The 16,145-nt window shown below is 33.8% G+C and overlaps 3 non-coding genes across 3 annotated transcripts; all 3 read right to left on the bottom strand.

The window, feature by feature from the left end:
• Positions 1–6,196: 6,196 nt before the first annotated feature.
• Positions 6,197–10,158, bottom strand: LOC117149564. The gene has a single exon (XR_004460382.1). It is a non-coding gene; the product is annotated as a large subunit ribosomal RNA (ribosomal RNA).
• Positions 10,159–10,553: 395 nt separating this feature from the next.
• On the bottom strand, positions 10,554–10,732 carry LOC117149563. The gene has a single exon (XR_004460381.1). It is a non-coding gene; the product is annotated as a 5.8S ribosomal RNA (ribosomal RNA).
• A 686-nt stretch (positions 10,733–11,418) lies between these two features.
• On the bottom strand, positions 11,419–13,413 carry LOC117149567. Its single transcript, XR_004460384.1, has one exon. It is a non-coding gene; the product is annotated as a small subunit ribosomal RNA (ribosomal RNA).
• Positions 13,414–16,145: the final 2,732 nt, after the last annotated feature.

Consider the following 16,145-nt stretch of genomic DNA (forward strand, 5'->3'; position numbering starts at 1 on the left):
CACACTTATTTTGAATACCACATTCAAAATTATTTTAATTTTAATTCGACTACTTTCAAATTTTGTTCAGTTTCTTCGATTTCCATTTTCGAGAATTTGTTTTTATAGGAACGCCATTGTTGTAGTAGGTACTGCCACAAATACGCACAACAACATTAATAATGTTAAAGTCTTTTTATGAGGTTGCCAAGCCCCACATATAAAATAAAAGCCATCATATTTTGATTTGACTTTAACTTTTGATTCCGTGGAATCATTTTGTATATTTTTATTTTGGTAAATTGTATTTATTTGTATTATAACAAATGTTTATTAACGATAAGGATATTATACAATAATGATCCTTCCGCAGGTTCACCTACGGAACCTTGTTACGACTTTTACTTCCTCTAAATAATCAAGTTCGGTCAACTTTTGCGAAACAACCGTAACACGCAAGGCGTCACAGTGATCACGTCCGGAGACTCACTAAATAATTCAATCGGTAGTAGCGACGGGCGTGTGTACAAAGGGCAGGACGTAATCAATGCGAGTTAATGACTCACACTTACTGGGAATTCCAAGTTCATGTGAACAGTTTCAGTTCACAATCCCAAGCATGAAAGTGGTTCAGCGGTTTACCCGGACCTCTCGGTCTAGGAAATACACGTTGATACTTTCATTGTAGCGCGCGTGCAGCCCAGGACATCTAAGGGCATCACAGACCTGTTATTGCTCAATCTCATTATTGCTAGACGCATTTGTCCATTTAAGAAGCTAGTGTGTCCTTATAATGGGACAAACCAACAGGTACGGCTCCACTTACATAAACACATTCAAACAATAAACATTTTACTGCCACCATGAATGAAGGCTACATAAGCTTCAGCACCATAATCCTGAAGATATCTATTTAATATATTTGAGTCTCGTTCGTTATCGGAATTAACCAGACAAATCACTCCACGAACTAAGAACGGCCATGCACCACCACCCATAGATTCGAGAAAGAGCTATCAATCTGTCTTACACACTTATGTTCGGACCTGGTAAGTTTTCCCGTGTTGAGTCAAATTAAGCCGCAGGCTCCACTCCTGGTGGTGCCCTTCCGTCAATTCCTTTAAGTTTCAGCTTTGCAACCATACTTCCCCCGGAGCCCAAAAGCTTTGGTTTCCCGGGAAGCGACTGAGAGAGCCATAAAAGTAGCTACACCCAATTGCTAGCTGGCATCGTTTATGGTTAGAACTAGGGCGGTATCTGATCGCCTTCGAACCTCTAACTTTCGTTCTTGATTAATGAAAACATCTTTGGCAAATGCTTTCGCTTAAGTTAGTCTTACGACGGTCCAAGAATTTCACCTCTCGCGTCGTAATACTAATGCCCCCAAACTGCTTCTATTAATCATTACCTCTTGATCTGAAAACCAATGAAAGCAGAACAGAGGTCTTTTTTTTATCCCACAGAATATTCAGGCATTTGAAGCCTGCTTTAAGCACTCTAATTTGTTCAAAGTAATAGTACCGGCCCACAATAACACTCGTTTAAGAGCACTAGTGCAGGTTTTTAAATAGGAGGAACATATGAAAAATACAAGTAATCACATATAAGAACTCCACCGGTAATACGCTTACATACATAAAGGTATAGTACTAACCACAATTGTAAGTTGTACTACCCGTATGAAGCACAAGTTCAACTACGAACGTTTTAATATACGCTATTGGAGCTGGAATTACCGCGGCTGCTGGCACCAGACTTGCCCCCGTCCTTGTTAAAGGATTTAAAGTGTACTCATTCCAATTACAGGGCCTCGGATATGAGTCCTGTATTGTTATTTTTCGTCACTTCCCGAGCTGGGAGTGGGTAATTTACCTGCTGCCTTCCTTAGATGTTAGCCGTTTCTCAGGCTCCCTCTCCGGAATCGAACCCTGATTCCCCGTTACCCGTTGCAACCATGGTAGTCCTAGATACTACCATCATTTTGAAAGATCTGTCGTCGGTACAAGACCATACGATCTGTTATCTAGAGTTCAACCAATATAACGATCTTGCGATCTTGGTTTTAGCCTAATAAAAGCACATGTCCCATAATGTTGCATTAGTTTAGTTATCCAAGTAACTGTTAACGATCTAAGGAACCATAACTGATATAATGAGCCTTTTGCGGTTTCACTTTTAATTCGTGTGTACTTAGCATGGCAATCATATAACTACTGGCAGGATCAACCAGAATAATGTTTTTCCTTCATATTCCATTCATATATTTTGAATCGAAATAAGCAATATAATAGATATATATATATAGATTTTTCACTTTATATAATTCCATGATTTTTATTATATTGAATAAAATTCAATATTTCGCCTTTGGGTAAAATTTTAAATATATAAGTAAAAAAATCCATTCGATTTTTATATAGCATTCGTAATCCATATTTTCATTTTTAATTTATACTTGTTTTACCAATATAACAAGAATTTCATCTAATTATTGTAATATATATATTTCTATAATTTTATCTTTTTATACATACATATTTCATTATAAAATATCATTTTATTTCCAACATACATAATTATTGTATCCACACATGTACAATTTTTGTTTAACCAATATAAATATTAAGTTAAATCATTTGCATTTTGAAGATAAATTTAAAATTTATCTCTTTTCATATATATCTCTGGTAATATATAACATAAAACCAAGCGCATATGATAATATTTCCACATTTAATATATAATTTTATATTTCTTTCATAAGAATCCATATTTGTATTATACCGTAACGATATAATAATCCAACTATACGGCAGGTAATAAATTAATATTTGCCTGCCTCCAAAAAATTAACGATAATATATGGAAACTGTCGTAATTCCGGTCGTTTTACACTACTATACCCTCTCACTATAATGGCTTTTCTCTATAATACTAAGAGAAATGTGGGATATTTTCAGCATTTTTTCCCTATATACATATAAATTAATATTTATATGTATATTATTTAATTTACTCATATTATTGCAAAATCATATGATACATAAGTTTTGAATATGAGAGGTCGCAACCACTGCCTACCTATAGTAGTTTTTGAACCCTCTGTCGTAATTCCGGTCGTTTAACTACTATACCTCATCTATAATGGCTTTCTCTATAATACTAAGAGAATGTGGGATATTTTCATTTTTGATTTTTTTCCCTTATACATAAAATTATCATTTTCATATGTATATTATTTAATTTACTCATATTATGCCAAAATCATATGAATACATAAGTTTTGAACATATGAGAGGTCGGCAACCACTGCCTACCTATAGTAGTTTTTGAACCCCTGTCGTAATTCCGGTCGTTTACACTACTATACCCTCTCACTATAATGGCTTTTCTCTATTATACTAAGAGAATGGGATATTTCAGCATTTTTTCCCTTATACATATAATAATTAATAATTTTCATATGTATATTATTTAATTTACTCATATAATTGCCAAAATCATATGAATACATAAGTTTGAACAATATGAGAGGTCGGCAACCACTGCCTACCTATAGTAGTTTTGAACCCTCTGTCGTAATTCCGGTCGTTTACACTACTATACCTCTCACTATAATGGCTTTTCTCTATAATACTAAGAGAATGTGGAATATTTCAGCATTTTTTCCCTATACATAATAATTAATAATTTTCATATGTATATTATTTAATTTACTCATATAATTGCAAAATCATATGATACATAAGTTTTGAACAATATGAAGGTCGGCAACCACTGCCTACTATAGTAGTTTTTGAACCCTCTGTCGTAATTCCGGTCGTTTACACTACTATACCCTCTCACTATAATGGCTTTTCTCTAAATACTAAGAGAATGTGGGATATTTCAGCATTTTTCCCTATAATATAATAATTAATAATTTTCATATGTATTATTTAATTACTCATATAATTGCCAAAATCATATAAATACATAAGTTTTGAACAATATCAGAGGTCAGCAACGGTCTTCCTCTATAATACTAAGATAATATGGGAATATTTTCAGCATTTTTTCCTTATACATTTATACATATAATAATTAATCATTTTCATATGTATATATTAATTTACTCATATTATTGCCAAAATCATATAAATACATAAGTTTGAACAATATCAGAGGTCAGCAACGGTCTTTCCTCTATAATACTAAGATAATGTGGAATATTTCATCATTTTTTCCTTTATACATTTATACATATAATATTTAATCATTTTATATGTATATTATTTAATTTACTCATATAATTGCCAAAATCATATAAATACATAAGTTTTGAACAATATCAGAGGTCGGCAACGGTCTTTCCTCTATAATACTAAGATAATATGGGAATATTTCAGCATTTTTTCCCTTATACATATAATAATTAATCATTTTCATATGTATATTATTTAATTTACTCGTATAATTGCCAAAATCCTATGAAGACATAAGAGAATACAATATGAGAGGTCGGCGCAACCATAATATAGTAGTTGATGACGAGGTGTTTGGCAACTTGATACAATTCTTTAAAAAGTCTTTATATTAATTATATGATAGGGACAATATCATATGCGTCACTAAATTGATGACGAGGTGTTTGGCAACGTGACACAAATCATTAAAGTCTTTATATTAATTATATGATAGAGACAATATCATATGCGTCACTAAATTGATGACGAGGTATTTGGCAACTTGATAGAATTCTTTAAAGTCTTTATATCAAAAATTATATGATAGGGACAATATCATATGCGTCACTAAATTGATGACGAGGTGTTTGGCAACTTGACACAATTCATTAAAGTCTTTATATTAATTATATGATAGAGACAATATCATATGCGTCACTAAATTGATGACGAGGTATTTGGCAACTTGATATAATTCTTTAAAGTCTTTATATCAAATATTATATGATAGGGACAATATCATATGCGTCACTAAATTGATGACGAGGTGTTTGGCAACTTGACACAATTCATTAAAGTCTTTATATTAATTATATGATAGGGACAATATCATATGCGTCACTAAATTGATGACGAGGTATTTGGCAACTTGATACAATTCTTTAAAGTTTTTATATCAAAAATTATATGATAGGGACAATATCATATGCGTCACTAAATTGATGACGAGGTGTTTGGCAACTTGACACAATTCATTAAAGTCTTTATATTAATTATATGATAGGGACAATATCATATGCGTCACTAAATTGATGACGAGGTATTTGGCAACTTGATACAATTCTTTAAAGTTTTTATATCAAAAATTATATGATAGGGACAATATCATATGCGTCACTAAATTGATGACGAGGTGTTTGGCAACTTGACACAATTCATTAAAGTCTTTATATTAATTATATGATAGAGACAATATCATATGCGTCACTAAATTGATGACGAGGTATTTGGCAACTTGATATAATTCTTTAAAGTCTTTATATCAAAAATTATATGATAGGGACAATATCATATGCGTCACTAAATTGATGACGAGGTGTTTGGCAACTTGACACAATTCATTAAAGTCTTTATATTAATTATATGATAGGGACAATATCATATGCGTCACTAAATTGATGACGAGGTATTTGGCAACTTGATACAATTCTTTAAAGTTTTTATATCAAAATTATATGATAGGGACAATATCATATGCGTCACTAAATTGATGACGAGGTGTTTGGCAACTTGACACAATTCATTAAAGTCTTTATATTAATTATATGATAGGGACAATATCATATGCGTCACTAAATTGATGACGAGGTATTTGGCAACTTGATATAATTCTTTAAAGTCTTTATATCAAAAATTATATGATAGGGACAATATCATATGCGTCACTAAATTGATGACGAGGTGTTTGGCAACTTGACACAATTCATTAAAGTCTTTATATTAATTATATGATAGGGACAATATCATATGCGTCACTAAATTGATGACGAGGTATTTGGCAACGTGATAGAATTCTTTAAAGTCTTTATATCAAAAATTATACGATAGGGACAATATCATATGCGTCACTAAATTGATGACGAGGTATTTGGCAACTTGATATAATTCTTTAAAGTCTTTATATCAAAAATTATATGATAGGGACAATATCATATGCGTCACTAAATTGATGACGAGGTGTTTGTTTGGCTACAGGAAAAATCATTTATTTATCGAATCATCAAGCAAAGGATAAGCTTCAGTGGATCGCAGTATGGCAGCTGCTCAACCACTTACAACACCTTGCCTGTTACAAAAGTCGTTTACAATTGATTCTAGGCTTTGTCATTGTATTAAATAATGCTTTTATATGTAACTAGCGCGGCATCAGGTGATCGAAGATCCTCCTAATTTACTATGTTACAAATTACATTGGCATCACATCCATTGTCGTTTATAAAATAAATTATAAACTTTAAATGGTTTAGAAGCCATACAATGCAAATTGCCCCTTATTTATCATTGCAGTCCAGCACGGATACGACCTTAGAGGCGTTCAGGCATAATCCAACGGACGTAGCGTCATACCACTGTTCGCTCGAACAAGTATTGTGCCATTGGTCCGTACCTGCGGTTCCTCTCGTACTACGCAGGAATGCTGTCGCAACAACGTTTTGTCATTAGTAGGGTAAAACTAACCTGTCTCACGACGGTCTAAACCCAGCTCACGTTCCCTTGCATGGGTGAACAATCCAACGCTTGGTGAATTTTGCTTCACAATGATAGGAAGAGCCGACATCGAAGGATCAAAAAGCGACGTCGCTATGAACGCTTGGCCGCCACAAGCCAGTTATCCCTATGGTAACTTTTCTGACACCTCTTGTTAAAAACTCTTTAAACCAAAAGGATCGATAGGCCGAGCTTTTGCTGTCCCTGTGTGTACTGAACACCGAGATCAAGTCAGCATTTGCCCTTTTGCTCTATGTGTGGTTTCTGTCCGCACTGAGCTGGCCTTGGGACACCTCCGTTATTATTTGAGAGATGTACCGCCCCAGTCAAACTCCCTACCTGGCAATGTCCTTGAATTGGATCATACCTGAGTAATTGGAGTTATACCAAATTTTCAAATCAAAAATACATAAATGCATCGTTTTATTAAAGAATTTGTTTGCGATTATATAACAAACTCGTGATACTTTGATCAAGAAGCTTGCATCAAAACCCAATACCATAAGATATAATAAATATATCCGTATAATGGCTAGGAAATGATACACGTTCCATTTAATCAAGTAAGTAAGGAAACAATAAGAGTAGTGGTATTTCATTGACGATACCAAACCGAGGTCTAATATCTCCCACTTATTCTACACCTCTTATGTCTCCTTACACTGCCAGATTAGAGTCAAGCTCAAAAGGGTCTTCTTTCCCCGCTAATTATTCCAAGCCCGTTCCCTTGGCTGTGGTTTCGCTAGATAGTAGATAGGGACAGTAGGAATCTCGTTAATCCATTCATGCGCGTCACTAATTAGATGACGAGGCATTTGGCTACCTTAAGAGAGTCATAGTTACTCCCGCCGTTGACCCGCGCTTACTTGAATTTCTTCACTTTGACATTCAGAGCACTGGGCAGAAATCACATTGTGTCAACACCCGCTAGGGCCATCACAATGCTTTGTTTTAATTAGACAGTCGGATTCCCCAAGTCCGTGCCAGTTCTGAATTGATTGTTAATTGATAATCGTTATAATTGATAAGAACTAATTGGTTTAACCCAAATAGTATTCTTAAAAATTTTAGCAAGAAAGTTCCACAATTGGCTACGTAACTAAACTATCCGGGGAACAAGTAACTAACATAAATGCTAGAAACTCTATTTACCCAGAACGAGCACATAAACCATGTTATTGTTTCCCAATCAAGCCCGACTATCTCAATCTTCAGAGCCAATCCTTATCCCGAAGTTACGGATCTAATTTGCCGACTTCCCTTACCTACATTATTCTATCGACTAGAGACTCTTCACCTTGGAGACCAGCTGCGGATATTGGTACGGCCTGTTGAGAAGTTTGCGTGTCCCCACCATAAATTTTCAAGGTCCGAGGAGAAAATATCGACACAACAGTATATGTCATGCTCTTCTAGCCCATCTACCATATCTCTCTGCGAAAGACTTCCATGGTAGTACGGCTATAAAACAGAAAAGAAAACTCTTCCGATATCTCTCGACGGCTTCTTTATGGTCGTTCCTGTTGCCAGGATGAGCACGAGGCCCATATTTAATAACAAACGGATACTCAACAGGTTACGGAATTGGAACCGTATTCCCTTTCGTTCAAAATTATTCAAGTGTATTATATTCGCTTTGTTTATATAGTTAGGCATTTTTGTTTTACTTGAAAATTTTCGGCTTTCGCCTTGAACTTAGGACCGACTAACTCGTGATCAACCACTGTTCACACGAAACCCTTCTCCACTTCAGTCCTCCAAGGTCTCATTCGATTATTTGCTACTACCACCAAGATCTGTACCAATGGCAGCTCCATGCAGGCTTACGCCAAACACTTCTACGCATACCATTGTACCTTCCTACTCACTAAAGTTTCAAAATTTATATCACAAGTAATATAAATCATCTACTTTAGCGGTAATGTATAGGTATACAACTTAAGCGCCATCCATTTTAAGGGCTAGTTGCTTCGGCAGGTGAGTTGTTACACACTCCTTAGCGGATTTCGACTTCCATGATCACCGTCCTGCTGTTTTAAGCAACCAACGCCTTTCATGGTATCTGCATGAGTTGTTAATTTGGGCACCGTAACATTACGTTTGGTTCATCCCACAGCGCCAGTTCTGCTTACCAAAAGTGGCCCACTGGGCACATTATATCATAACCTTGAACTTCATATCAAGAAAGTTAAGGTTCTTACCCATTTAAAGTTTGAGAATAGGTTAAGATCGTTTCGACCCTAAGGCCTCTAATCATTCGCTTTACCAGATAAGATTATTTTATATAATATTAAAATGCACCAGCTATCCTGAGGGAAACTTCGGAAGGAACCAGCTACTAGATGGTTCGATTGGTCTTTCGCCCCTATACTCAATTCTGACAATCGATTTGCACGTCAGAACTGTTTCGGTCTTCCATCAGGGTTTCCCCTGACTTCAACCTGATCAAGTATAGTTCACCATCTTTCGGGTCACAGCATATATGCTCAAGGTACGTTCCAGTTAGAGGCATAAATAATATAAATATACATTATACATAACTATATAGAACGCCCCGGGATTGTGTTAATTAGCTATAAATAGCTAAAAAACTAATCCCATTATTAGTCAAGTTAATTACGCTATTAGGTTTACATCCCAATAACTTGCACATATGTTAGACTCCTTGGTCCGTGTTTCAAGACGGGTCCCGAAGGTATCCTGAATCTTTCGCATTGTTAATCATACAAGAGCATATAATAAACACAAAAATCAATGATAATTATGCCATTATATAATTCCGAAAAATTAACGCTCTGTAATAATATAAATCTATCAGCACTTTATCAAATTAATAACATTTATTCTGTGTTAAAATGCAAGCAATTTAATTGGAATAAACTATAAGTTATATTTTATGATAAATTTGGGATATGCTAATAGATTACAATGTCCTTATATGGAAAAAATGCACATTATTCTTAATAATATTATTTAAATATTACAATTTTAATGATGAATTTTCCATAACGGATATTCAGGTTCATCGGGCTTAACCTCTAAGCAGTTTCACGTACTGTTTAACTCTCTATTCAGAGTTCTTTTCAACTTTCCCTCACGGTACTTGTTTACTATCGGTCTCATGGTTATATTTAGTTTTAGATGGAGTTTACCACCCACTTAGTGCTGCACTATCAAGCAACACGACTCTTTGGAAACATCATCTAGTAATCATTAACGTTATACGGGCCTGGCACCCTCTATGGGTAAATGGCCTCATTTAAGAAGGACTTAAATCATTAATTTCTCATACTAGAATATTGACGCTCCATACACTGCATCTCACATTTGCCATATAGACAAAGTGACTTAGTGCTGAACTGTTTTCTTTTCGCTCGCCGCTACTAAGAAAATCCTTGTTAGTTTCTTTTCCTCCCCTAATTAATATGCTTAAATTCAGGGGGTAGTCCCATATGAGTTGAGGTTGTATATATAACTATTTTTTGCCATAAATTCTTTATATATAAATGATAAAACAATCAATTAAATTCGTTATAAATAGTTCCAATAGTTCTTGTAAGCAAAGTTATTTTTTATCCATTTAACGAACCAACGAAGAATAATAACAAAACCAAGATTTTTCTTTTTCCGAATCATTAATAAGAGACAATTCTAGATGAAAAATATTTCAATTTTTTATGCTAGACATTTCTCAGTATTATTTGATTGAAAAAGAAAATATTTCTCTTCGTTTTTCACATTCAAATGTGAGATAATGTTTTTCATTTCTTTTTTAATATTATGAATAAAATCATTATTTAATCCAATAATATACCATATGCTTATAAAAAATTTATAAACAACTTAATTAGCATAGTCTTACAACCCTCAACCATATGTAGTCCAAGCAGCACTATAAAATTAATTAAAGTACATAACAGCATGGACTGCGATATGCGTTCAAAATGTCGATGTTCATGTGTCCTGCAGTTCACACGATGACGCACAGTTTGCTGCGTTCTTCATCGACCCATGAGCCGAGTGATCCACCGCTTAGAGTTTTATAATTCATTTTTATATAATATCAATATTGTTTTTATTGAAAGAAATTAAAAATACACCATTTTACTGGCATATATCAATTCCTTCAATAAATTTATTTTTATACCTAAAAATAAATGTTGCGATATGTCTTAGTTTCATATAAGCATTATGTATCATAAAAATCTGGTTATGGTTTGCTATTTTGGGTGACACATACTGCAAAATTTATATAAAACATTAACCTGATGGATGACAGGTACAAACATTGTATATTTTAGGTTGTTGCATTAGCCAACGTATGCTCATAACATAGATGAACAATACATATTCGCAACGCGTGTATATTATGGTCCATATACACACACACTTATTTTGAATACCACATTCAAAATTATTTTAATTTTAATTCGACTTCTACTTTCAAATTTTGTTCAGTTTCTTCGATTTCCATTTTCGAGAATTTGTTTTTATAGGAAACGCCATTGTTGTAGTAGGTACTGCCACAAATACGCACAACAACATTAATAATGTTAAAGTCTTTTTATGAGGTTGCCAAGCCCCACATATAAAATAAAAGCCATCTTCATTTTATTTTGACTTTAACTTTTGATTCCGTGGAATCATTTTGTAATATTTTTATTTTGGTAAATTGTATTTATTTGTATTATAACAAATGTTTATTAACGATAAGGATATTATACAATAATGATCCTTCCGCAGGTTCACCTACGGAAACCTTGTTACGACTTTTACTTCCTCTAAATAATCAAGTTCGGTCAACTTTTGCGAAACAACCGTAACACGCAAGGCGTCACAGTGATCACGTCCGGAGACCTCACTAAATAATTCAATCGGTAGTAGCGACGGGCGGTGTGTACAAAGGGCAGGGACGTAATCAATGCGAGTTAATGACTCACACTTACTGGGAATTCCAAGTTCATGTGAACAGTTTCAGTTCACAATCCCAAGCATGAAAGTGGTTCAGCGGTTTACCCGGACCTCTCGGTCTAGGAAATACACGTTGATACTTTCATTGTAGCGCGCGTGCAGCCCAGGACATCTAAGGGCATCACAGACCTGTTATTGCTCAATCTCATTATTGCTAGACGCAATTTGTCCATTTAAGAAGCTAGTGTCCTTATAATGGGACAAACCAACAGGTACGGCTCCACTTACATAAACACATTCAAACACAATAAACATTTTACTGCCACCATGAATGAAGGCTACATAAGCTTCAGCACCATAATCCTGAAGATATCTATTTAATATATTTGAGTCTCGTTCGTTATCGGAATTAACCAGACAAATCACTCCACGAACTAAGAACGGCCATGCACCACCACCCATAGATTCGAGAAAGAGCTATCAATCTGTCTTACACACTTATGTTCGGACCTGGTAAGTTTTCCCGTGTTGAGTCAAATTAAGCCGCAGGCTCCACTCCTGGTGGTGCCCTTCCGTCAATTCCTTTAAGTTTCAGCTTTGCAACCATACTTCCCCCGGAGCCCAAAAGCTTTGGTTTCCCGGGAAGCGACTGAGAGAGCCATAAAAGTAGCTACACCCAATTGCTAGCTGGCATCGTTTATGGTTAGAACTAGGGCGGTATCTGATCGCCTTCGAACCTCTAACTTTCGTTCTTGATTAATGAAAACATCTTTGGCAAATGCTTTCGCTTAAGTTAGTCTTACGACGGTCCAAGAATTTCACCTCTCGCGTCGTAATACTAATGCCCCCAAACTGCTTCTATTAATCATTACCTCTTGATCTGAAAACCAATGAAAGCAGAACAGAGGTCTTATTTCATTATCCCATGCACAGAATATTCAGGCATTTGAAGCCTGCTTTAAGCACTCTAATTTGTTCAAAGTAATAGTACCGGCCCACAATAACACTCGTTTAAGAGCACTAGTGCAGGTTTTTAAATAGGAGGAACATATGAAAAAATACAAGTATTTAATCACATATAAGAACTCCACCGGTAATACGCTTACATACATAAAGGTATAGTACTAACCACAATTGTAAGTTGTACTACCCGTATGAAGCACAAGTTCAACTACGAACGTTTTAACCGCAACAACTTTAATATACGCTATTGGAGCTGGAATTACCGCGGCTGCTGGCACCAGACTTGCCCTCCAATTGGTCCTTGTTAAAGGATTTAAAGTGTACTCATTCCAATTACAGGGCCTCGGATATGAGTCCTGTATTGTTATTTTTCGTCACTACCTCCCCGAGCTGGGAGTGGGTAATTTACGCGCCTGCTGCCTTCCTTAGATGTGGTAGCCGTTTCTCAGGCTCCCTCTCCGGAATCGAACCCTGATTCCCCGTTACCCGTTGCAACCATGGTAGTCCTAGATACTACCATCAAAAGTTGATAGGGCAGACATTTGAAAGATCTGTCGTCGGTACAAGACCATACGATCTGCATGTTATCTAGAGTTCAACCAATATAACGATCTTGCGATCGCTTGGTTTTAGCCTAATAAAAGCACATGTCCCATAAGGTTCATGTTTTAATTGCATGTATTAGCTCTAGAATTACCACAGTTATCCAAGTAACTGTTAACGATCTAAGGAACCATAACTGATATAATGAGCCTTTTGCGGTTTCACTTTTAATTCGTGTGTACTTAGACATGCATGGCTTAATCTTTGAGACAAGCATATAACTACTGGCAGGATCAACCAGAATAATGTTTTTCCTTCATATTCCATTCATATATTTTGAATCGAAATAAGCAATATAATAGATATATAGATATATAGATTTTTCACTTTATATAATTCCATGATTTTTATTATATTGAATAAAATTCAATATTTCGCCTTTGGGTAAAATTTTAAATATATAAGTAAAAAATCCATTCGATTACGGCCATTTTTATATAGCATTCGTAATCCATATTTTCATTTTTAATTTATACTTGTTTTACCAATATAACAAGAATTTCATCTAATTATTGTAATATATATATTTCTATAATTTTATCTTTTTATACATACATATTTCATTATAAAATATCATTTTATTTCCAACATACATAATTATTGTATCCACACATGTACAATTTTTGTTTAACCAATATAAATATTAAGTTAAATCATTTGCATTTTGAAGATAAATTTAAAATTTATCTCTTTTCATATATATCTCTGGTAATATATAACATAAAACCAAGCGCATATGATAATATTTCCACATTTAATATATAATTTTATATTTCTTTCATAAGAATCCATATTTGTATTATACCGTAACGATATAATAATCCAACTATACGGCAGGTAATAAATTAATATTTGCCTGCCTCCAAAAATTAACGATAATATATGGAAACGATTTGTTATTCTATATATAATAGAAACTTGACTTTTGTTTCAACGATATTATCTATAAAGCGTATATTCCTATTATCCGCGGAGCCAAGTCCCGTGTTCTATAGAACTGAGAAACAAATTTGTACGGATAATAATATACTTTATTGTATGTAACCAATATAAACATAATCCGAAATAAATATTTCGAATAATGCGGGAGGTCGGCAACCACTGCCTACCTATAGTAGTTTTTGAACCCGCTGTCCTCAAAGCGGGTATTTTCAATTCCGTTTGCCACCCAACATACGGGCTATTCTCTTATATATTAAGAGATTATAGGAACATTTCATTTTTTTTCCATTATTCATATATAATATGATTATTTTTTCCCTTATACATATAATAATTAATCATTTTCATATGTATATTATTTAATTTACTCATATTATTGCCAAAATCATATGAATACATAAGTTTTGAACAATATGAGAGGTCGGCAACCACTGCCTACCTATAGTAGTTTTTGAACCCTCTGTCGTAATTCCGGTCGTTTACACTACTATACCCTCTCACTATAATGGCTTTTCTCTATAATACTAAGAGAATGTGGGATATTTTCAGCATTTTTTCCCTTATACATATAATAATTAATCATTTTCATATGTATATTATTTAATTTACTCATATTATTGCCAAAATCATATGAATACATAAGTTTTGAACAATATGAGAGGTCGGCAACCACTGCCTACCTATAGTAGTTTTTGAACCCTCTGTCGTAATTCCGGTCGTTTACACTACTATACCCTCTCACTATAATGGCTTTTCTCTATAATACTAAGAGAATGTGGGATATTTTCAGCATTTTTTCCCTTATACATATAATAATTAATCATTTTCATATGTATATTATTTAATTTACTCATATTATTGCCAAAATCATATGAATACATAAGTTTTGAACAATATGAGAGGTCGGCAACCACTGCCTACCTATAGTAGTTTTTGAACCCTCTGTCGTAATTCCGGTCGTTTACACTACTATACCCTCTCACTATAATGGCTTTTCTCTATAATACTAAGAGAATGTGGGATATTTTCAGCATTTTTTCCCTTATACATATAATAATTAATCATTTTCATATGTATATTATTTAATTTACTCATATTATTGCCAAAATCATATGAATACATAAGTTTTGAACAATATGAGAGGTCGGCAACCACTGCCTACCTATAGTAGTTTTTGAACCCTCTGTCGTAATTCCGGTCGTTTACACTACTATACCCTCTCACTATAATGGCTTTTCTCTATAATACTAAGAGAATGTGGGAATATTTCAGCATTTTTTCCCCTATACATATAATAATTAATAATTTTCATATGTATATTATTTAATTTACTCATATAATTGCCAAAATCATATGAATACATAAGTTTTGAACAATATGAGAGGTCGGCAACCACTGCCTACCTATAGTAGTTTTTGAACCCTCTGTCGTAATTCCGGTCGTTTACACTACTATACCCTCTCACTATAATGGCTTTTCTCTATAATACTAAGAGAATGTGGGAATATTTCAGCATTTTTTCCCCTATACATATAATAATTAATAATTTTCATATGTATATTATTTAATTTACTCATATAATTGCCAAAATCATATAAATACATAAGTTTTGAACAATATCAGAGGTCAGCAACGGTCTTTCCTCTATAATACTAAGATAATATGGGAATATTTTCAGCATTTTTTCCCTTATACATTTATACATATAATAATTAATCATTTTCATATGTATATTATTTAATTTACTCATATTATTGCCAAAATCATATAAATACATAAGTTTTGAACAATATCAGAGGTCAGCAACGGTCTTTCCTCTATAATACTAAGATAATGTGGGAATATTTCATCATTTTTTCCTTTATACATTTATACATATAATATTTAATCATTTTATATGTATATTATTTAATTTACTCATATAATTGCCAAAATCATATAAATACATAAGTTTTGAACAATATCAGAGGTCGGCAACGGTCTTTCCTCTATAATACTAAGATAATATGGGAATATTTCAGCATTTTTTCCCTT

The sequence above is a fragment of the Drosophila mauritiana genome, unplaced genomic scaffold (genome assembly GCF_004382145.1).
Source record: "Drosophila mauritiana strain mau12 unplaced genomic scaffold, ASM438214v1 U_245, whole genome shotgun sequence".
Taxonomy (NCBI): domain Eukaryota; kingdom Metazoa; phylum Arthropoda; class Insecta; order Diptera; family Drosophilidae; genus Drosophila; species Drosophila mauritiana.